Source organism: Hyla sarda, chromosome 1, assembly GCF_029499605.1.
Source record: "Hyla sarda isolate aHylSar1 chromosome 1, aHylSar1.hap1, whole genome shotgun sequence".
NCBI lineage: Eukaryota > Metazoa > Chordata > Amphibia > Anura > Hylidae > Hyla > Hyla sarda.
Window position 1 is genome coordinate 259063241 of NC_079189.1, and position 21019 is coordinate 259084259.

Consider the following 21019-nt stretch of genomic DNA (forward strand, 5'->3'; position numbering starts at 1 on the left):
TATTGATGCTTAAATCCACAGTATACAAGGCATGAAGATGCCAACGGCCATCCTAAGCTTAACGCGCCTGCTCTCGTCAGATCGCAGACTGCTACCCAGCTTGGGGCCCGGTAAGTACTGGCATGGGACACTGGCTGGGAATCCCGGGTGCCGTTGACATTTTGCTCTGTTGCCGCCTTCCGTTCCGATTCCGAAAAGAATTTATTGATGCTTAAATGCACAGTATAAAGGGCGAGAAGCTGTCAACGGCCATCCTAAGCTGAACGTGCCTGCTCTCGTCAGATGGCAGACTGCTACCCAGCTTAGGGCCCGGTAAGTACCAATATGAGAAACTGGCTGGGAATCCCAGGTGTCGTAGACATTTTGCTCTGTTGCCGCCTTCCGCTCCGATTCCGAAAAGGATTTATTGATGCTTAAATCCACAGTATATAGGGTGTGAAGATGTCTACGGCCATCCTAAGCTGAATGCGCCTGTTCTCGTCAGATCGCAGACTGCTACCCAGCTTCGGGCCTGGTAAGTACCAGCATGGGAGACTGGCTGGGAATCCCTAGTACAGTTGACATTTTGCTCTGTTTCTGCTCCGATTCCGAAAATTATTTATTGATGCTTAAATCCACAGTATACAAAGTGTGAAGATGTCAACGGCCATCCTAAGCTGAATGCGCCTGCTCTCGTCAGATTGCAGACTGCTACCCAGCTTAGGGCCTGGTAAGTACCAGCATGGGAGACTGGCTGGGAATCCCGGGTGTAGTTGACATTTTAATCTGTTGCCGCCTTCCGCTCCGATTCGGAAAAGGATTTATTGATGCTTAAATCCACAATATACAGGGTGTTAAGCTGTCAACGGCCATCCTAAGCCTGAACGTGCCTGCTCTCCTCAGATCGCAGACTGCTGCCCGGCAGATACCGGCATGGGAGACTGGCTGGCAATCCAAGGTGCCATTGACATTTTGCTCTGTTGCCGCCTTCTTCTCCGATTAATAAAAATATTTATTGATGCTTAAATCCACAATATACAAGGCGTAAAGATGTCAACAGCCATCCTAAGCTGAACGCACCTGCTCTCGTCAGATCGCAGACTGCTACCCAGCTTAGGGCCCAGTAAGTACCGGCATGGGAGACTGGCTGGGGATCCCGGGTGCAGTTGACATTTTGCTCTGTTGCCGCCTTCCGCTCCAATTCGGAAAAGGATTTATTGATGCTTAAATGCACAGTATAAAGGGCATGAAGCTGTCAACGGCCATCCTAAGCTGAACGCGCCTGCTCTCGTCAGATCGCAGAATGCTACCCAGCTTAGGGCCCGGTAAATACCAGCATGGGAGACTGGCTGGGAATCCCAGGTGTTGTTGACATTTTGCTCTGTAGCCGCCTTCCGCTCCGATTCCGAAAAGGATTTATTGATGCTTAAATCCACAGTATACAGGGTGTGAAGCCGTCTACGGCTATCCTAAGCTGAATGTGCCTGTTCTTGTCAGATCGCAGACTGCTGCCCGGTAAGTACGGGCATGGGAGACTGGCTTGCAATCCAAGGTGCTATTGACATTTTGCTCTGTTGCCGCCTTCCTCTCTGATTCCGAAAAGGATTTATTGATGCTTAAATGCACAGTATAAAAAGCATGAAGCTGTCAATGGCCATCCTAAGCTGAACGCGCCTGCTCTCGTCAGATCGCAGACTGCTACCCAGCTTAGGGCCCGGTAAGTACTGGCATGGGAGACTGCCTGGGAATCCCGGGTGCCGTTGACATTTTGCTCTATTGCTGCCTTCCGCTCCGATTCCGAAAATAATTAATTGATGCTTAAATCCACAATATACAAGGTGTGAAGCTGTCAACGGCTATCCTAAGCTGAACGCGCCTGCTCTCGTCAGATCGCAGACTGCTACCCAGTTTAGGGCCCGGTAAGTGCCAGCATGGGAGACTGGCTGGGCATCCCAGGTGTCGTTGACATTTTGCTCTGTTGCCGCCTTACGCCCGATTCCGAAAAGGATTTATTGATGCTTAAATCCACAGTATACAGGGTGTGAAGATGTCTACGCACATCCTAAGCTGAATGCGCCTGTTCTCGTCAGATCGCAGACTGCTACCCAGCTTCGGGCCTGGTAAGTACCAGCATGGGAGACTGGCTGGGAATCCCGGGTGCAGTTGACATTTTGCTCTGTTTCTGCTCCGATTCCGAAAATTATTTATTGATGCTTAAATCCACAGTATACAAAGTGTAAAGCTGTCAACGGCCATCCAAAGCTGAACGCGCCTGCTCTTGTCAGATCGCAGATTGCTACCCAGCTTAGGGCCTGGTAAGTACCAGCATGGGAGACTGGCTGGGAATCCCGGGTGCAGTTGACATTTTAATCTGTTTCTGCTCCGATTCAGAAAAGGATTTATTGATGCTTAAATCCACAATATACAGGGTGTGAAGCTGTCAACGGCCATTCTAAGCCTGAACGTGCCTGCTCTCCTCAGATCGCAGACTGCTGCCCGGCAGATACAGGCATGGGAGACTGGCTTGCAATCCAAGGTGCCGTTGACATTTTGCTCTGTTGCCGCCTTCTTCTCCGAATAATAAAAATATTTATTGATGCTTAAATCCACAATATACAAGGTGTGAAGATGTTAACGGCCATCCTAAGCTGAACGCGCCTGCTCTCGTCAGATTGCAGACTGCTACCTAACTTAGGGCCCGTTAAGTACTGGCATGGGAGACTGGCTGGGAATCCCGGGTGCCATTGACATTTTGCTCTATTGCTGCCTTCCGCTCCGATTCCGAAAATAATTTATTGATGCTTAAATCCACAGTATACAAGGTGTGAAGCTGTCGACGGCCATCCTAAGCTGAACGCGCCTGCTCTCGTCAGATCGCAGACTGGTACAGATCTTAGGGCCCGGTAAGTACCTGCATGGGACACTGGCTGGGAATCCCGTCTGCCGTTGACATTTTGCTCTGTTGCGGCCTTCCGTTCCGATTCCGAAAAGGATTTATTGATGCTTAAATTCACAGTATAAAGGGCGAGAAGCTGTCAACGGCCGTCCTAAGCTGAACGCGCCTGCTCTCGTCAGATCACAGACTGCTACTCAGCTTAGGGCCCGGTAAGTACCAGCATGGGAGACTGGCTGGGAATCCCAGGTGTCGTTGACATTATGCTCTGTTGCCGCCTTCCGCTCTGATTCCAAAAAGGATTTATTGATGCTTAAATCCACAGTATACAGGGTGTGAAGATGTCTACGGCCCTCCTAAGCTGAATGCGCCTGTTCTCGTCAGATCGCAGACTGCTACCCAGCTTCGGGCCTGGTAAGTACCAGCGTGGGAGACTGGCTGGGAATCCCGGGTGCCGTTGACATTTTGCTATTTTGCCGCCTTCCGTTCCGATTCTGAAAAGGATTTATTGATGCTTAAATGCACAGTATAAAGGGCGAAACGCTGTCAACGGCCATCCTAAGCTGAATGCGCCTGCTCTTGTCAGATCGCAGACTGCTACCCAGTTTTGGGCCCGGAAAGTTCCAGCATGGGAGACTGGCTGGGCATCCCAGGTGTCGTTGACATTTTGCTCTGTTGCCACCTTACGCTCCGATTCCGAAAAGGATTTATTGATGCTTAAATCCACAGTATACAGGGTGTGAAGATGTCTACGGCCATCCTAAGCTGAATGCGCCTGTTCTCGTCAGATCGCAGACTGTTACCCAGCTTCGGGCCTGGTAAGTACCAGCATGGGAGACTGGCTTGGAATCCCGGGTGCAGTTGACATTTTGCTCTGTTTCTGCTCCGATTCCGAAAATTATTTATTGATGCTTAAATCCACAGTATACAAAGTGCGAAGCTGTCAACGGCCATCCTAAGCTGAACGCGCCTGCTCTCGTCAAATCGCAGACTGCTACCCAGCTTAGGGCCCGGTAAGTAACAGCATGGGAGACCAGCTGGGAATCCCAGGTGTCGTTGACATTTTGCTCTGTTGCCGCCTTACGCTCCGATTCCGAAAAGGATTTATTGATGCTTAAATCCACAGTATACAGGGTGTGAAGCCGTCTACGGCTATCCTAAGCTTAATGTGCCTGTTCTTGTCAGATCGCAGACTGCTGCCCGGCAAGTACGGGCATGGGAGACTGGCTGGCAATCCAAGGTGCTATTGACATTTTGCTCTGTTGTCGCCTTCCTCTCTGATCCCGAAAAGGATTTATTGATGCTTAAATGCACAGTATAAAAAGCATAAAACTGTCAATGGCCATCCTAAGCTGAACGCGCCTGCTCTCGTCAGATCGCAGACTGCTACCCAGCTTAGGGCCTGGTAAGTACTGGCATGGGAGACTGGCTGGGAATCCCGGGTGCCGTTGACATTTTGCTCTATTGCTGCCTTCCGCTCCGATTCCGAAAATAATTTATTGATGCTTAAATCCACAGTATACAAGGTGTGAAGCTGTCGACGGCCATCCTAAGCTTAACGTGCCTGCTCTCCTCAGATTGCAGACTGCTGCCCGGCAGTTACCGGCATGGGAGACTGGCTGGCAATCCAAGGTGCCATTGACATTTTGCTCTGTTGCCGCCTTCCTCTCCGATTAATAAAAATATTTATTGATGCTTAAATCCACAATATACAAGGCGTGAAGATGTCAATATCCATCCTAAGTTGAACGTGCCTGCTCTCGTCAGATCGCAGACTGCTACCCAGCTTAGGGCCCAGTAAGTACCGGCATGGGAGACTGGCTGGGAATCCCGGGTGCAGTTGACATTTTGCTCTGTTGCCGCCTTCCGTTCCGATTCCGAAAAGGATTTATTGATGCTTAAATGCACCGTATAAAAAGCATGAAGCTGTCAATGGCCATCCTAAGCTGAACGCGCCTGCTCTCGTCATATCACAGACTGCTACCCATCTTAGGGTCCGGTAAGTACTGGCATGGGAGGCTGGCTGGGAATCCCGGTTGCCGTTGACATTTTGCTCTATTGCTCCGAATCCGAAAAGAATTTATTGATGCTTAAATCCACAGTATACAAGGTGTGAAGCTGACGACGGCCATCCTAAGCTTAACGCGCCTGCTCGCGTCAGATCGCAGACTGGTACAGATCTTAGGGCCCGGTAAGTACCGGCATGGGAGACTGGCTGGGAATCCCAGGTGCAGTTGACATTTTGCTATTTTGCCGCCTTCCGTTCCGATTCCGAAAAGGATTTATTGATGCTTAAATGCACAGTATAAAGGGCGAAAAGCTGTCAACGGCCATCCTAAGCTGAACGCGCCTGCTCTTGTCAGATCACAGACTGCTACCCAGTTTAGGGCCCGGCAAGTACCAGCATGGGAGACTGGCTGGGAATCCCAGGTGTCGTTGACATTTTGCTTTGTTGCCGCCTTCCGCTCCGATTCCAAAAAGGATTTATTGATGCTTAAATCCACAGTATACAGGGTGTGAAGTTGTCTACGTCCATCCGAAGCTGAATGCGCCTGTTCTCGTCAGATCGCAGGCTGCTACCCAGCTTCGGGCCTGGTAAGTACCAGCATGGGAGACTGGCTGGGAATCCCGGGTGCAGTTGACATTTTGCTCTGTTTCTGCTCCGATTCCGAAAATTATTTATTGATGCTTAAATCCACAGTATACAAAGCGTGAAACTGTCAACGGCCATCCTAAGCTGAACGCGCCTGCTCTCGTCAGATCGCAGACTGCTACCCAGCTTAGGGCCTGGTAAGTACCAGCATGGGAGACTGGCTGGGAATCCCGAGTGCAGTTGACATTTTGCTCTGTTGCCGCCTTCCGTTCCGATTCCGAAAAGGATTTATTGATGTTTAAATCCACAATATACAGGGTGTGAAGCTGTCAACGGCCATCCTAAGCCTGAACGTGCCTGCTCTCCTCAGATCGCAGACTGCTGCCCGGCAGTTACCGGCATGAGAGACTGGCTGGCAATCCAAGGTGCCATTGACATTTTGCTCTGTTGCCGCCTTCCTCTCCGATTAATAAAAATATTTATTGATGCTTAAATCCACAATATACAAGGCGTGAAGATGTCAACGGCCATCCTAAGCTGAACGCGCCTGCTCTCGTCAGATCGCAGACTGCTACCCAGCTTAGGGCCCAGTAAGTACCAGCATTGGAGACTGGCTGGGAATCCCGTGTGCAGTTGACATTTTGCTCTGTTGCCGCCTTCCGTTCCAATTCCGAAAAGGATTTATTGATGCTTAAATGCACAGTATAAAAAGCATGAAGCAGTCAATGGCCATCCTAAGCTGAACGCGCCTGCTCTAGTCAGATCGCAGACTGCTACCCAGCTTAGGGCCCGGTAAGTACTGGCATGGGAGACTGGCTGGGAATCCCGGTTGCCGTTGACATTTTGCTCTATTGCTGCCTTCCGCTCCGATTCCGAAAATAATTTATTGATGCTTAAATCCACAGTATACAAGGTGTGAAGCTGTCGACGGCCATCCTAAGCTTAACGCGCCTGCTCTCGTCAGATCGCAGACTGGTACAGATCTTAGGGCCCGGTAAGTACCGGCATGGGACACTGGCTGGGAATGCCCGGCTGCCGTTGACATTTTGCTCTGTTGCCGCCTTCCGTTCCGATTCCGAAAAGGATTTATTGATGCTTAAATGCACAGTAGAAAGGGCAAGAAGCTGTCAACGGCCATCCTAAGCTGAACGCGCCTACTCTCGTCAAATCGCAGAGTGCTACCCAGCTTAGGGCCCGGTAAGTAACAGCATGGGAGACTGGCTGGGAATCCCAGGTGTCGCTGCCATTTTGCTCTGTTGCCGCCTTTCGCTCCGATTCCGAAAAGGATTTATTGATGCTTAAATCCACAGTATACAGGGTGTAAAGATGTCTACGGCCATCCTAAGCTGAATGCGCCTGTTCTCGTCAGATCACAGACTGCTACCCAGCTTCGGGCCCAGTAAGTACCAGCATGTGAGACTGGCTGGGAATCCCGAGTGCAGTTGACATTTTGCTCTGTTTCTGCTCCGATTCCGAAAATTATTTATTGATGCTTAAATCCACAGTATACAAAGTGTGAAGCTGTCAACGGCCATCCTAAGCTGAACGCGCCTGCTCTCGTCAGATCGCAGACTGCTAACCAGCTTAGGGCCTGGTAAGTACCAGCATGGGAGACTGGCTGGGAATCCCGGGTGCAGTTGACATTTTAATCTGTTGCCGCCTTCCGCTCCGATTCGGAAAAGGATTTATTGATACTTAAATCCACAGTATACAGGGTGTGAAGCCATCTACGGCTATCCTAAGCTGAATGTGCCTGTTCTTGTCAGATCGCAGACTGCTGCCCGGCAAGTACGGGCATGGGAGACTGGCTGGCAATCCCAGGTGCTATTGCCATTTTGCTCTGTTGCCGCCTTCCTCTCCGATTCCGAAAAGGATTTATTGATGCTTAAATGCACAGTATACAAGGCGAGAAGATGTCAACGGCCGTCCTAAGCTGAACGCGCCTGCTCTCGTCAGATCGAAGACTGCTACTCAGCTTTGGGCCTGGTAAGTACCAGCATGGGAGACTGGCTGGGAATCCCGGGTGCAGCTGACATTTTGCTCTGTTTCTGCTACGATTCCGAAAATTATTTATTGATGCTTAAATCCACAGTATACAAAGTGTGAAGCTGTCAACGGCCATCCTAAGCTGAACGCGCCTGCTCTCGTCAGATCGCAGACTGCTACCCAGCTTAGGGCCTGGTAAGTACCAGCATGGGAGACTGGCTGGGAATCCCGGGTGCAGTTGATATTTTAATCTGTTGCCGCCTTCCGCTCCGATTTGGAAAAGAATTTATTGATGCTTAAATCCACAATATACAGGGTGTGAAGCTGTCAACGGCCATCCTAAGCCTGAACGTGCCTGCTCTCCTCAGATCGCAGACTGCTGCCCGGCAGTTACCGGCATGGGAGACTGGCTGGCAATCCAAGGTGCCATTGATATTTTGCTCTGTTGCCGCCTTCCTCTCCGATTAATAAAAATATTTATTGATGCTTAAATCCACAATATACAAGGCGTGAAGATGTCAACGGCCATCCTAAGCTGAACGTGCCTGCTCTCGTCAGATCGCAGACTGCTACCCAGCTTAGGGCCCAGTAAGTACCGGCATGGGAGACTGGCTGGGAATCCCGGATGCAGTTGCCATTTTGCTCTGTTGCCGCCTTCCGTTCCGATTCCGAAAAGGATTTATTGATGCTTAAATGAACAGTATAAAAAGCATGAAGCAGTCAATGGCCATCCTAAGCTGAACGCGCCTGCTCTAGTCAGATCGCAGACTGCTACCCAGCTTAGGGCCCGGTAAGTACTGGCATGGGAGACTGGCTGGGAATCCCGGTTGCCGTTAACATTTTGCTCTATTGCTGCCTTCCGCTCCAATTCCGAAAAGAATTTATTGATGCTTAAATCCACAGTATACAAGGTGTGAAGCTGTCGACGGCCATCCTAAGCTTAACGCGCCTGCTCTCGTCAGATCGCAGACTGGTACAGATCTTAGGGCCCGGTAAGTACCGGCATGGGACACTGGCTGGGAATCCCGGCTGCCGTTGACATTTTGCTCTGTTGCCGCCTTCCGTTCCGATTCCGAAAAGGATTTATTGATGCTTAAATGCACAGTATACAAAGTGTGAAGCTGTCAGCGGCCATCCTAAGCTGAACGCGCCTGCTCTCGTCAGATCGCAGACTGATACCCAGCTTAGGGCCTGGTAAGTACCAGCATGGGAGACTGGCTGGGAATCCCGGGTGCAGTTGACATTTTGCTCTGTTGCCGCCTTCCTCTCCGATTAAAAAGAATATTTATTGATGCTTAAATCCACAGTATACAAGGCTTGAAGTTGTCAACGGCCATCCTAAGCTGAACGCGCCTGCTCTCGTCAGATCGCAGACTGCTACCCAGCTTAGGGCCCGGTAAGTACTGGCATGGGAGACTGGCTGGGAATCCTGGGTGCCGTTGACATTTTGCTCTATTGCTGCCTTCCGCTCCGATTCAGTAAATAATTTATTGATGCTTAAATCCACAGTATACAAGGTGTGAAGCTGTCGACGGCCATCCTAAGCTTAACGCGCCTGCTCTCGTCAGATCGCAGACTGGTACAGATCTTAGGGCCCGGTAAGTACCGGCATGGGACACTGGCTGGGAATCCCGACTGCCGTTGACATTTTGCTCTGTTGCCGCCTTCCGTTCCGATTCCGAAAAGGATTTATTGATGCTTAAATGCACAGTATAAAGGGCAAAAATCTGTCAACGGCCATCCTAAGCTGAACGCGCCTGCTCTCATCAGATCGCAGACTGCTACCCAGCTTAGGGCCCGGTAAGTACCAGCATGGGAGACTGGCTGGGAATCCCAGGTGTCGTTGACATTTTGCTCTGTTGCCGCCTTCCGATCCGATTCCGAAAAGGATTTATTGATGCTTAAATCCACAGTATACAGGGTGTGAAGATGTCTACGGCCATCCTAAGCTGAATGCGCCTGTTCTCGTCAGATCACAGACTGCTACCCAGCTTCGGGCCCAGTAAGTACCAGCATGTGAGACTGGCTGGGAATCCCGAGTGCAGTTGACATTTTGCTCTGTTTCTGCTCCGATTCCGAAAATTATTTATTGATGCTTAAATCCACAGTATACAAAGTGTGAAGCTGTCAACGGTCATCCTAAGCTGAACGCGCCTGCTCTCGTCAGGTCGCAGACTGCTACCCAGCTTAGGGCCTGGTAAGTACCAGCATGGGAGACTGGCTGGGAATCCCAGGTGCAGTTGACATTTTAATCTGTTGCCGCCTTCCGCTCCGATTCGGAAAAGGATTTATTGATGCTTAAATCCACAATATACAGGGTGTGAAGCTGTCAACGGCCATCCTAAGCCTGAACGTGCCTGCTCTCCTCAGATCGCAGACTGCTGCCCGGCAGATACCGGCATGGGAGACTGGCTGGCAATCCAAGGTGCCATTGACATTTTGCTCTGTTGCCGCCTTCTTCTCCGATTAATAAAAATATTTATTGATGCTTAAATCCACAATATACAAGGCGTAAAGATGTCAACGGCCATCCTAAGCTGAACGCTCCTGCTCTCGTCAGATCGCAGACTGCTACCCAGCTTAGGGCCCAGTAAGTACCGGCATGGGAGACTGGCTGGCAATCCCGGGTGCAGTTGACATTTTGCTCTGTTGCCGCCTTCCGCTCCGATTCGGAAAAGGATTTATTGATGCTTAAATGCACAGTATAAAGGGCATGACACTGTCAACGGCCATCGTAAGCTGAACGCGCCTGCTCTCGTCAGATTGCAGACTGCTACCCAGCTTAGGGCCCGGTAAGTACCAGCATGGGAGACTGGCTGGGAATCCCAGGTGTTGTTGACATTTTGCTCTGTAGCCGCCTTCCGCTCCGATTCCGAAAAGGATTTATTGATGCTTAAATCCACAGTATACAGGGTGTGAAGCCGTCTACGGCTATCCTAAGCTGAATGTGCCTGTTCTTGTCAGATCGCAGACTGCTGCCCGGCAAGTACGGGCATGGGAGACTGGCTGGAAATCCAAGGTGCTATTGACATTTTGCTCTGTTGCCGCCTTTGTCTCCGATTCCGAAAAGGATTTATTGATGCTTAAATGCACAGTATAAAAAGCTTGAAGCTGTCAATGGCCATCCTAAGCTGAACGCGCCTGCTCTCGTCAGATCGCAGACTGCTACCCAGTTTAGGGCCCGGTAAGTACTGGCATGGGAGACTGGCTGGGAATCCCGGGTGCCGTTGACATTTTGCTCTATTGCTGCCTTCCGCTCCGATTCCGAAAATAATTTATTGATGCTTAAATCCACAGTATACAAGGTGTGAAGCTGTCGACGGCCATCCTAAGCTGAACGCGCCTGCTCTCGTCAGATCGCAGACTGGTACAGATCTTAGGGCTCAGTAAGTACCGGCATGGGAGACTGGCTGGGAATCCCGGCTGCCGTTGACATTTTGCTCTGTTGCCGCCTTCCGTTCCGATTCCGAAAAGGATTTATTGATGCTTAAATGCACCGTATAAAGGGCAAAAAGCTGTCAACGGCCATCCTAAGCTGAACGCGCCTGCTCTCGTCAGATCACAGACTGCTACCCAGCTTAGGGCCCGGTAAGTACCAGCATGGGAGACTGGCTGGGAATCCCAGGTGTCGTTGACATTTTGCTCTGTTGCCGCCTTCCGCTCCGATTCCGAAAAGGATTTATTGATGCTTAAATCCACAGTATACAAAGCATGAAGCTGTCAACGGCCATCCTAAGATGAATGCGCCTGTTAACGTCAGATCGCAGACTGCTACCCAACTTCGGGCCTGGTAAGTAACATCATGGGAGACTGGCTGGGAATCCCGAGTGCAGTTGACATTTTGCTCTGTTTCTGCTCCGATTCCGAAAATTATTTATTGATGCTTAAATCCACAGTATACAAAGTGTGAAGCTGTCAACGGCCATCTTAAGCTGAACGCGCCTGCTCTTGTCAGATCGCAGACTGCTAACCAGCTTAGGTCCTGGTAAGTACCAGCATGGGAGACTGGCTGGGAATCCCGGGTGCAGTTGACATTTTAATCTGTTGCCGCCTTCCGCTCCGATTTGGAAAAGGATTTATTGATGCTTAAATCCACAATATACAGGGTTTGAAGCTGTCAACGGCAATCCTAAGCCTGAACGTGCCTGCTCTCCTCAGATCGCAGACTGCTGCCCGTCAGTTCCCGGCATGGGAGACTGGCTGGCAATCCAAGGTGCCATTGATATTTTGCTCTGTTGCCGCCTTCCTCTCCGATTAATAAAAATATTTATTGATGCTTAAATCCACAATATACAAGGCGTGAAGATGTCAACGGCCATCCTAAGCTGAACGTGCCTGCTCTCGTCAGATCGCAGACTGCTACCCAGCTTAGGGCCCAGTAAGTACCGGCATGGGAGACTGGCTGGGAATCCCAGGTGCAGTTGACATTTTGCTCTGTTGCCGCCTTCCGTTCCGATTTCGAAAAGGATTTATTGATGCTTAAATGCACAGTATAAAAAGCATGAAGCAGTCAATGGCCATCCTAAGCTGAACGTGCCTGCTCTAGTCAGATCGCAGACTGCTACCCAGCTTAGGGCCTGGTAAGTACTGGCATGGGAGACTGGCTGGGAATCCAGGTTGCCGTTAACATTTTGCTCTATTGCTGCCTTCCGCTCCAATTCCGAAAATAATTTATTGATGCTTAAATCCACAGTATACAAGGTGTGAAGCTGTCGACGGCCATCCTAAGCTTAACGCGCCTGCTCTCGTCAGATCGCAGACTGGTACAGATCTTAGGGCCCGGTAAGTACCGGCATGGGACACTGGCTGGGAATCCCGGCTGCCGTTGACATTTTGCTCTGTTGCCGCCTTCCGTTCCGATTCCGAAAAGGATTTATTGATGCTTAAATGCAGAGTATACAAAGTGTGAAGCTGTCAACGGCCATCCTAAGCTGAACGCGCCTGCTCTCGTCAGATCGCAGACTGCTACCCAGCTTAGGGCCTGGTAAGTACCAGCATGGGAGACTGGCTGGGAATCCCGGGTGCAGTTGACATTTTAATCTGTTGCCGCCTTCCGCTCAGATTCGGAAAAGGATTTATTGATGCTTAAATGCACAGTATAAAGGGCGTGAAGCTGTCAACGGCCATCCTAAGCTGAACCCGCCTGCTTTCGTCAGATCGCAGACTGCTACCCAGCTTAGGGCCCGGTAAGTACCAGCATGGGAGACTGGCTGGGAATCTCAGGTGTTGTTGACATTTTGCTCTGTAGCTCTGTAGACATTTTGCTCCGATTCCGAAAAGGATTTATTGATGCTTAAATCCACAATATACAGGGTGTGAAGCCGTCTACGGCTATTCTAAGCTGAATGCGCCTGTTCTTGTCAGATCGCAGACTGCTGCCCGGCAAGTACGGGCATGGGAGACTGGCTGGCAATCCAAGGTGCTATTGACATATTGCTCTGTTGCCGCCTTCCTCTCCAATTAAAAAAATTATTTATTGATGCTTAAATCCACAGTATACAAGGCGTGAAGATGTCAACGGCCATCCTAAGCTGAACGTGCCTGCTCTCGTCAGATCGCAGACTGATACCCAGCTTAGGGCCTGGTAAGTACCAGCATGGGAGACTGGCTGGGAATCCCGGGTGCAGTTGACATTTTAATCTGTTGCTGCCTTCCGCTCCGATTCGGAAAAGGATTTATTGATGCTTAAATCTACAATATACAGGGTGTGAAGCTGTCAACGGCCATCCTAAGCCTGAACGTGCCTGCTCTCCTCAGATCGCAGACTGCTGCCCGGCAGTTACCGGCATGGGAGACTGGCTGGCAATCCAAGGTGCCATTGACATTTTGCTCTGTTGCCGCCTTCCTCTCCGATTAATAAAAATATTTATTGATGCTTAAATCCACAATATACAAGTCGTGTAGATGTCAACGGCCATCCTAAGCTGAACGCGCCTGCTCTCGTCAGATCGCAGACTGCTACCCAGCTTAGGGCCCGGTAAGTACCAGCATGCGAGACTGGCTGGGAATCCCAGGTGTTGTTGACATTTTGCTCTGTTGCCGCCTTCCTCTCCGATTAATAAAAATATTTATTGATGCTTAAATCCACAGTATACAGGGTGTGAAGCCGTCTACGGCTATCCTAAGCTGAATGTGCCTGTTCTTGTCAGATCGCAGACTGCTGCCCGGCAAGTACGGGCATGGGAGACTGCCTGGCGATCCAAGGTGCTATTGACATTTTGCTCTGTTGCCGCCTTCCTCTCCGATTCCGAAAAGGATTTATTGATGCTTAAATGTACAGTATGAAAAGCATGAAGCTGTCAATGGCCATCCTAAGCTGAACGCGCCTTCTCTCGTCAGATCGCAGACTGCTACCCAGCTTAGGGCCCGGTAAGTACTGGCATGGGAGACTGGCTGGGAATCCCGGGTGCCGTTGCCATTTTGCTCTATTGCTGCCTTCCGCTCCGATTCTCGAAAATAATTTATTGATGCTTAAATCCACAGTATACAAGGTGTGAAGCTGTCGACGGCCATCCTAAGCTTAACGCGCCTGCTCTTGTCAGATCGCAGACTGGTACAGATCTTAGGGCCCGGTTAGTACCGGCATGGGACACTGGCTGGGAATCCCGGCTGCCGTTGACATTTTGTTCTTTTGCCGCCTTCCGTTCCGATTCCGGAAAGGATTTATTGATGCTTAAATGCACAGTATAAAGGGCAAGAAACTGTCAACGGCCATCCTAAGCTGAATGCACATGCTCTTGTCAGGTTGCAGACTGCTACCCAGCTTAGGGCCCGGTAAGTACCAGCATGGGAGACTGGCTGGGAATCCCAGGTGTCGTTGACATTTTGCTCTGTTGCCGCCTTCCGCTCCGATTCCGAAAAGGATTTATTGATGCTTAAATCCACAGTATACAGGGTGTGAAGCCGTCTACGGCTATCCTAAGCTGAATGCGCCTGTTCTTGTCAGATCGCAGACTGCTGCCCGGCATGTACGGGCATGGGAGACTGGCTGGCAATCCAAGGTGCTATTGACATTTTGCTCTGTTGCCGCCTTCCTCTCCGATTAAAAAAAATATTTATTGATGCTTAAATCCACAGTATACAAGGCGTGAAGATGTCAACGGCCATCCTAAGCTGAACGCGCCTGCTCTCGTCAGATCGCAGACTGCTACGCAGCTTAGGGCCCAGTAAGTACTGGCATGGGAGACTGGCTGGGAATCCCGGGTGCAGTTGCCATTTTGCTCTGTTGCCGCCTTCCGTTCCGATTCCGAAAAGGATTTATTGATGATTAAATGCACAGTATAAAAAGCATGAAGCTGTCAATGGCCATCCTAAGCTGAACTCGCCTGCTCTTGTCAGATCGCAGACTGCTACCCAGCTTAGGGCCCGGTAAGTACTGGCATTTGAGACTGGCTGGGAATCCTGGGTGCCGTTGACATTTTGCTCTATTGCTGCCTTCCGCTCCGATTCCGAAAAGAATTTATTGATGCTTAAATCCACAGTATACAAGGTGTGAAGCTGTCGACGGCCATCCTAAGCTTAACGCGCCTGCTCTTGTCAGATCGCAGACTGGTACAGATCTTAGGGCCCGGTAAGTACCGGCATGGGACACTGGTTGGGAATCCCGGCTGCCGTTGACATTTTGCTCTGTTGCCGCCTTCCGTTCCGATTCCGAAAAGGATTTATTGATGCTTAAATGCACAGTATAAAGGGAGAGAAGCTGTCAACGGCCATCCTAAGCTGAACGCGCCTGCTCTCGGCAGATCGCAGACTGCTACCCAGCTTAGGGCCCGGTAAGTACCAGCATGGGAGCCTGGCTGGGAATCCAGGTTGCCGTTAACGTTTTGCTCTATTGCTGCCTTCCGCTCCAATTCCGAAAATAATTTATTGATGCTTAAATCCACAGTATACAAGGTGTGAAGCTGTCGACGGCCATCCTAAGCTTAACGCGCCTGCTCTCGTCAGATCGCAGACTGGTACAGATCTTAGGGCCCGGTAAGTACCGGCATGGGACACTGGCTGGGAATCCCGGCTGCCGTTGACATTTTGCTCTGTTGCCGCCTTCCGTTCCGATTCCGAAAAGGATTTATTGATGCTTAAATGCAGAGTATACAAAGTGTGAAGCTGTCAACGGCCATCCTAAGCTGAACGCGCCTGCTCTCGTCAGATCGCAGACTGCTACCCAGCTTAGGGCCTGGTAAGTACCAGCATGGGAGACTGGCTGGGAATCCCGGGTGCAGTTGACATTTTAATCTGTTGCCGCCTTCCGCTCAGATTCGGAAAAGGATTTATTGATGCTTAAATGCACAGTATAAAGGGCGTGAAGCTGTCAACGGCCATCCTAAGCTGAACCCGCCTGCTTTCGTCAGATTGCAGACTGCTACCCAGCTTAGGGCCCGGTAAGTACCAGCATGGGAGACTGGCTGGGAATCTCAGGTGTTGTTGACATTTTGCTCTGTAGCTCTGTAGACATTTTGCTCCGATTCCGAAAAGGATTTATTGATGCTTAAATCCACAATATACAGGGTGTGAAGCCGTCTACGGCTATTCTAAGCTGAATGCGCCTGTTCTTGTCAGATCGCAGACTGCTGCCCGGCAAGTACGGGCATGGGAGACTGGCTGGCAATCCAAGGTGCTATTGACATATTGCTCTGTTGCCGCCTTCCTCTCCAATTAAAAAAATTATTTATTGATGCTTAAATCCACAGTATACAAGGCGTGAAGATGTCAACGGCCATCCTAAGCTGAACGTGCCTGCTCTCGTCAGATCGCAGACTGATACCCAGCTTAGGGCCTGGTAAGTACCAGCATGGGAGACTGGCTGGGAATCCCGGGTGCAGTTGACATTTTAATCTGTTGCTGCCTTCCGCTCCGATTCGGAAAAGGATTTATTGATGCTTAAATCTACAATATACAGGGTGTGAAGCTGTCAACGGCCATCCTAAGCCTGAACGTGCCTGCTCTCCTCAGATCGCAGACTGCTGCCCGGCAGTTACCGGCATGGGAGACTGGCTGGCAATCCAAGGTGCCATTGACATTTTGCTCTGTTGCCGCCTTCCTCTCCGATTAATAAAAATATTTATTGATGCTTAAATCCACAATATACAAGTCGTGTAGATGTCAACGGCCATCCTAAGCTGAACGCGCCTGCTCTCGTCAGATCGCAGACTGCTACCCAGCTTAGGGCCCGGTAAGTACCAGCATGCGAGACTGGCTGGGAATCCCAGGTGTTGTTGACATTTTGCTCTGTTGCCGCCTTCCTCTCCGATTAATAAAAATATTTATTGATGCTTAAATCCACAGTATACAGGGTGTGAAGCCGTCTACGGCTATCCTAAGCTGAATGTGCCTGTTCTTGTCAGATCGCAGACTGCTGCCCGGCAAGTACGGGCATGGGAGACTGCCTGGCGATCCAAGGTGCTATTGACATTTTGCTCTGTTGCCGCCTTCCTCTCCGATTCCGAAAAGGATTTATTGATGCTTAAATGTACAGTATGAAAAGCATGAAGCTGTCAATGGCCATCCTAAGCTGAACGCGCCTTCTCTCGTCAGATCGCAGACTGCTACCCAGCTTAGGGCCCGGTAAGTACTGGCATGGGAGACTGGCTGGGAATCCCGGGTGCCGTTGCCATTTTGCTCTATTGCTGCCTTCCGCTCCGATTCTCGAAAATAATTTATTGATGCTTAAATCCACAGTATACAAGGTGTGAAGCTGTCGACGGCCATCCTAAGCTTAACGCGCCTGCTCTTGTCAGATCGCAGACTGGTACAGATCTTAGGGCCCGGTTAGTACCGGCATGGGACACTGGCTGGGAATCCCGGCTGCCGTTGACATTTTGCTCTTTTGCCGCCTTCCGTTCCGATTCCGGAAAGGATTTATTGATGCTTAAATGCACAGTATAAAGGGCAAGAAACTGTCAACGGCCATCCTAAGCTGAATGCACATGCTCTTGTCAGGTTGCAGACTGCTACCCAGCTTAGGGCCCGGTAAGTACCAGCATGGGAGACTGGCTGGGAATCCCAGGTGTCGTTGACATTTTGCTCTGTTGCCGCCTTCCGCTCCGATTCCGAAAAGGATTTATTGATGCTTAAATCCACAGTATACAGGGTGTGAAGCCGTCTACGGCTATCCTAAGCTGAATGCGCCTGTTCTTGTCAGATCGCAGACTGCTGCCCGGCATGTACGGGCATGGGAGACTGGCTGGCAATCCAAGGTGCTATTGACATTTTGCTCTGTTGCCGCCTTCCTCTCCGATTAAAAAAAATATTTATTGATGCTTAAATCCACAGTATACAAGGCGTGAAGATGTCAACGGCCATCCTAAGCTGAACGCGCCTGCTCTCGTCAGATCGCAGACTGCTACGCAGCTTAGGGCCCAGTAAGTACTGGCATGGGAGACTGGCTGGGAATCCCGGGTGCAGTTGCCATTTTGCTCTGTTGCCGCCTTCCGTTCCGATTCCGAAAAGGATTTATTGATGATTAAATGCACAGTATAAAAAGCATGAAGCTGTCAATGGCCATCCTAAGCTGAACTCGCCTGCTCTTGTCAGATCGCAGACTGCTACCCAGCTTAGGGCCCGGTAAGTACTGGCATTTGAGACTGGCTGGGAATCCCGGGTGCTGTTGACATTTTGCTCTATTGCTGCCTTCCGCTCCGATTCCGAAAAGAATTTATTGATGCTTAAATCCACAGTATACAAGGTGTGAAGCTGTCGACGGCCATCCTAAGCTTAACGCGCCTGCTCTTGTCAGATCGCAGACTGGTACAGATCTTAGGGCCCGGTAAGTACCGGCATGGGACACTGGTTGGGAATCCCGGCTGCCGTTGACATTTTGCTCTGTTGCCGCCTTCCGTTCCGATTCCGAAAAGGATTTATTGATGCTTAAATGCACAGTATAAAGGGAGAGAAGCTGTCAACGGCCATCCTAAGCTGAACGCGCCTGCTCTCGGCAGATCGCAGACTGCTACCCAGCTTAGGGCCCGGTAAGTACCAGCATGGGAGCCTGGCTGGGAATCCCAAGTATTGTTGACATTTTGCTCTGTTGCCGCCTTCCGCTCCGATTCCGAAAAGGTTTTATTGATGCTTAAATCCACAGTATACACAGTGAGACAATGTCTACGGCCATCCTAAGCTGAATGTGCCTGTTCTCGTCAGATCGCAGACTGCTACCCAGCTTAGGGCCTGGTAAGTACCAGCATGGGAGACTGGCTGGGAATCCCGGGTGCAGTTGACATTTTAATCTGTTGCCGCCTTCCGCTCCGATTCGGAAAAGGATTTATCGATGCTTAAATGCACAATATACAGGGTGTGAAGCTGTCAACGGCCATCCTAAGCGGAACGCGCCTGCGCTCGTCAGATCGCAGACTGCTACCCAGCTTAGGGCCCGGTAAGTACCAGCATGGGAGACTGGCTGGGAATCCCAGGTGTTGTTGACATTTTGCTCTGTAGCCGCCTTCCGCTCCGATTCCGAAAAGGATTTATTGATGCTTAAATCCACAGTATACAGGGTGTGAAGCCGTCTATGGCTATCCTAAGCTGAATGTGCCTGTTCTTGTCAGATCGCAGACTGCTGCCCGGCAAGTACGGGCATGGGAGACTGGCTGGCAAGCCAAGGTGCTATTGCCAATTTGCTCTGTTGCCGCCTTCCTCTCCGATTCCGAAAAGGATTTATTGATGCTTAAATGCACAGTATAAAAAGCATGAAGCTGTCAATGGCCATCCTAAGCTGAACGTGCCTGCTCTCGTCAGATCGCAGACTGCTACCCAGCTTAGGGCCCGGTAAGTACTGGCATGGGAGACTGGCTGGGAATCCCGGGTGCCGTTGACATTTTGCTCTATTGCTGCCTTCCGCTCCGATTCCGAAAAGAATTTATTGATGCTTAAATCCACAGTATACAAGGTGTGAAGCTGTCGACGGCCATCCTAAACTTAACGCGCCTGCTCTCGTCAGATCGCAGACTGGTACAGATCTTAGGGCCCGGTAAGTACCGGCATGGGACACTGGCTGTTAATCCCAGCTGCCGTTGACATTTTGCTCTGTTGCCGCCTTCCGTTCCGGTTCCGATTCCGAAAAGGATTTATTGATGCTTAAATGCACAGTAAACAAAGTGTGAAGCTGTCAACGGCCATCCTAAGCTGAACGCGCCTGCTCTCGTCAGATCGCAGACTGCTACCCAGCTTAGGGCCTTGTAAGTACCAGCATGGGAGACTGGCTGGGAATCCCGGGTGCAGTTGACATTTTAATCTGTTGCCGCCTTCTGCTCCGATTCGGAAAAGGATTTATTGATGCTTAAATGCACAGTATAAAGGGCGTGAAGCTGTCAACGGCCATCCTAAGCTGAACACGCCTGCTCTCGTCAGATTGCAGACTGCTACCCAGCTTAGGGCCCGGTAAGTACCAGCATGGGAGACTGGCTTGGAATCTCAGGTGTTGTTGGCATTTAGCTTTGCAGCTCTGTAGACATTTTGCTCCGATTCCGAAAAGGATTTATTGATGCTTAAATCCACAGTATACAGGGTGTGAAGCCGTCTACGACTATCCTAAGCTGAATGCGCCTGTTCTTGTCAGATCGCAGACTGCTGCCCGGCAAGTACGGGCATGGGAGACTGGCTGGCAATCCAAGGTGCTATTGACATTTTGCTCTGTTGCCGCCTTCCTCTCCGATTAAAAAAAATATTTATTGATGCTTAAATCCACAGTATACAAGGCGTGAAGATGTCAATGGCCATCCTAAGCTGAACGCGCCTGCTCTCGTCAGATCGCAGACTGCTACCCAGCTTAGGGCCCGGTAAGTACTGGCATGGGAGACTGGCTGGGAATCCCGGGTGCCGTGGACTTTTTGCTCTATTGCTGCCTTCCGCTCCGATTCCGAAAATAATTTATTGATGCTTAAATCCACAGTATACGAGGTGTGAAGCTGTCGACGGCCATACTAAGCTTAACGCGCCTGCTCTCGTCAGATTGCAGACTGGTACAGATTTTAGGGCCCGGTAAGTACCGGCATGGGACACTGGCTGGGAATCCCGGCTGCCGTTGACATTTTGCTCTGTTGCCGCCTTCCGTTCCGATTCCGAAAAGGATTTATTGATGCTTAAATGCACAGTATACAAAGTGTGAAGCTGTCAACGGCCATCCTAAGCTGAACGTGCCTGCTCTTGTCAGATCGCAGACTGATACCCAGCTTAGGGCCTGGTAAGTACCAGCATGGGAGACTGGCTGGGAATCCCGGTTGCAGTTGACTTTTTAATCTGTTGCCGCCTTCCGCTCCGATTCGGAAAAGGATTTATTGATGCTTAAATGCACAGTATAAAGGGCATGAAGCAGTCAACGGCCATCCTAAACTGAACGCGCCTGCTCTCGTCAGATCGCAGACTGCTACCCAGCTTAGGGCCCGGTAAGTACTGGCATGGGAGACTGGCTGGGAATCCCGGGTGCCGTTGACTTTTTGCTCTATTGCTGCCTTCCGCTCCGATTCCGAAAAGAATTTATTGATGCTTAAATCCACAGTATACAAGGTGTGAAGCTGTCGACGGCCATCCTAAGCTTAACGCGCCTGCTCTCGTCAGATCGCAGACTGGTACAGATC

The 21019-nt window shown here is 50.3% G+C and overlaps 13 pseudogenes; all 13 read left to right on the forward strand.

Moving 5' to 3' along the window:
• Positions 1-1233: 1233 nt before the first annotated feature.
• Positions 1234-1353, forward strand: LOC130352797 (5S ribosomal RNA; annotated as a pseudogene).
• A 272-nt stretch (positions 1354-1625) lies between these two features.
• Positions 1626-1745, forward strand: LOC130350374 (5S ribosomal RNA; annotated as a pseudogene).
• A 2461-nt stretch (positions 1746-4206) lies between these two features.
• On the forward strand, positions 4207-4326 carry LOC130352556 (5S ribosomal RNA; annotated as a pseudogene).
• A 2662-nt stretch (positions 4327-6988) lies between these two features.
• Positions 6989-7108, forward strand: LOC130313149 (5S ribosomal RNA; annotated as a pseudogene).
• Positions 7109-8776: 1668 nt separating this feature from the next.
• Positions 8777-8896, forward strand: LOC130318816 (5S ribosomal RNA; annotated as a pseudogene).
• Positions 8897-9180: 284 nt separating this feature from the next.
• LOC130327602 (5S ribosomal RNA) lies at positions 9181-9300 on the forward strand (annotated as a pseudogene).
• Positions 9301-10564: 1264 nt separating this feature from the next.
• Positions 10565-10684, forward strand: LOC130328778 (5S ribosomal RNA; annotated as a pseudogene).
• Positions 10685-10968: 284 nt separating this feature from the next.
• On the forward strand, positions 10969-11088 carry LOC130352783 (5S ribosomal RNA; annotated as a pseudogene).
• A 1276-nt stretch (positions 11089-12364) lies between these two features.
• On the forward strand, positions 12365-12484 carry LOC130350959 (5S ribosomal RNA; annotated as a pseudogene).
• Positions 12485-15556: 3072 nt separating this feature from the next.
• LOC130350970 (5S ribosomal RNA) lies at positions 15557-15676 on the forward strand (annotated as a pseudogene).
• Positions 15677-19140: 3464 nt separating this feature from the next.
• Positions 19141-19260, forward strand: LOC130330731 (5S ribosomal RNA; annotated as a pseudogene).
• An 890-nt stretch (positions 19261-20150) lies between these two features.
• On the forward strand, positions 20151-20270 carry LOC130331525 (5S ribosomal RNA; annotated as a pseudogene).
• A 486-nt stretch (positions 20271-20756) lies between these two features.
• Positions 20757-20876, forward strand: LOC130323488 (5S ribosomal RNA; annotated as a pseudogene).
• The last annotated feature ends 143 nt before the right edge of the window (positions 20877-21019 follow it).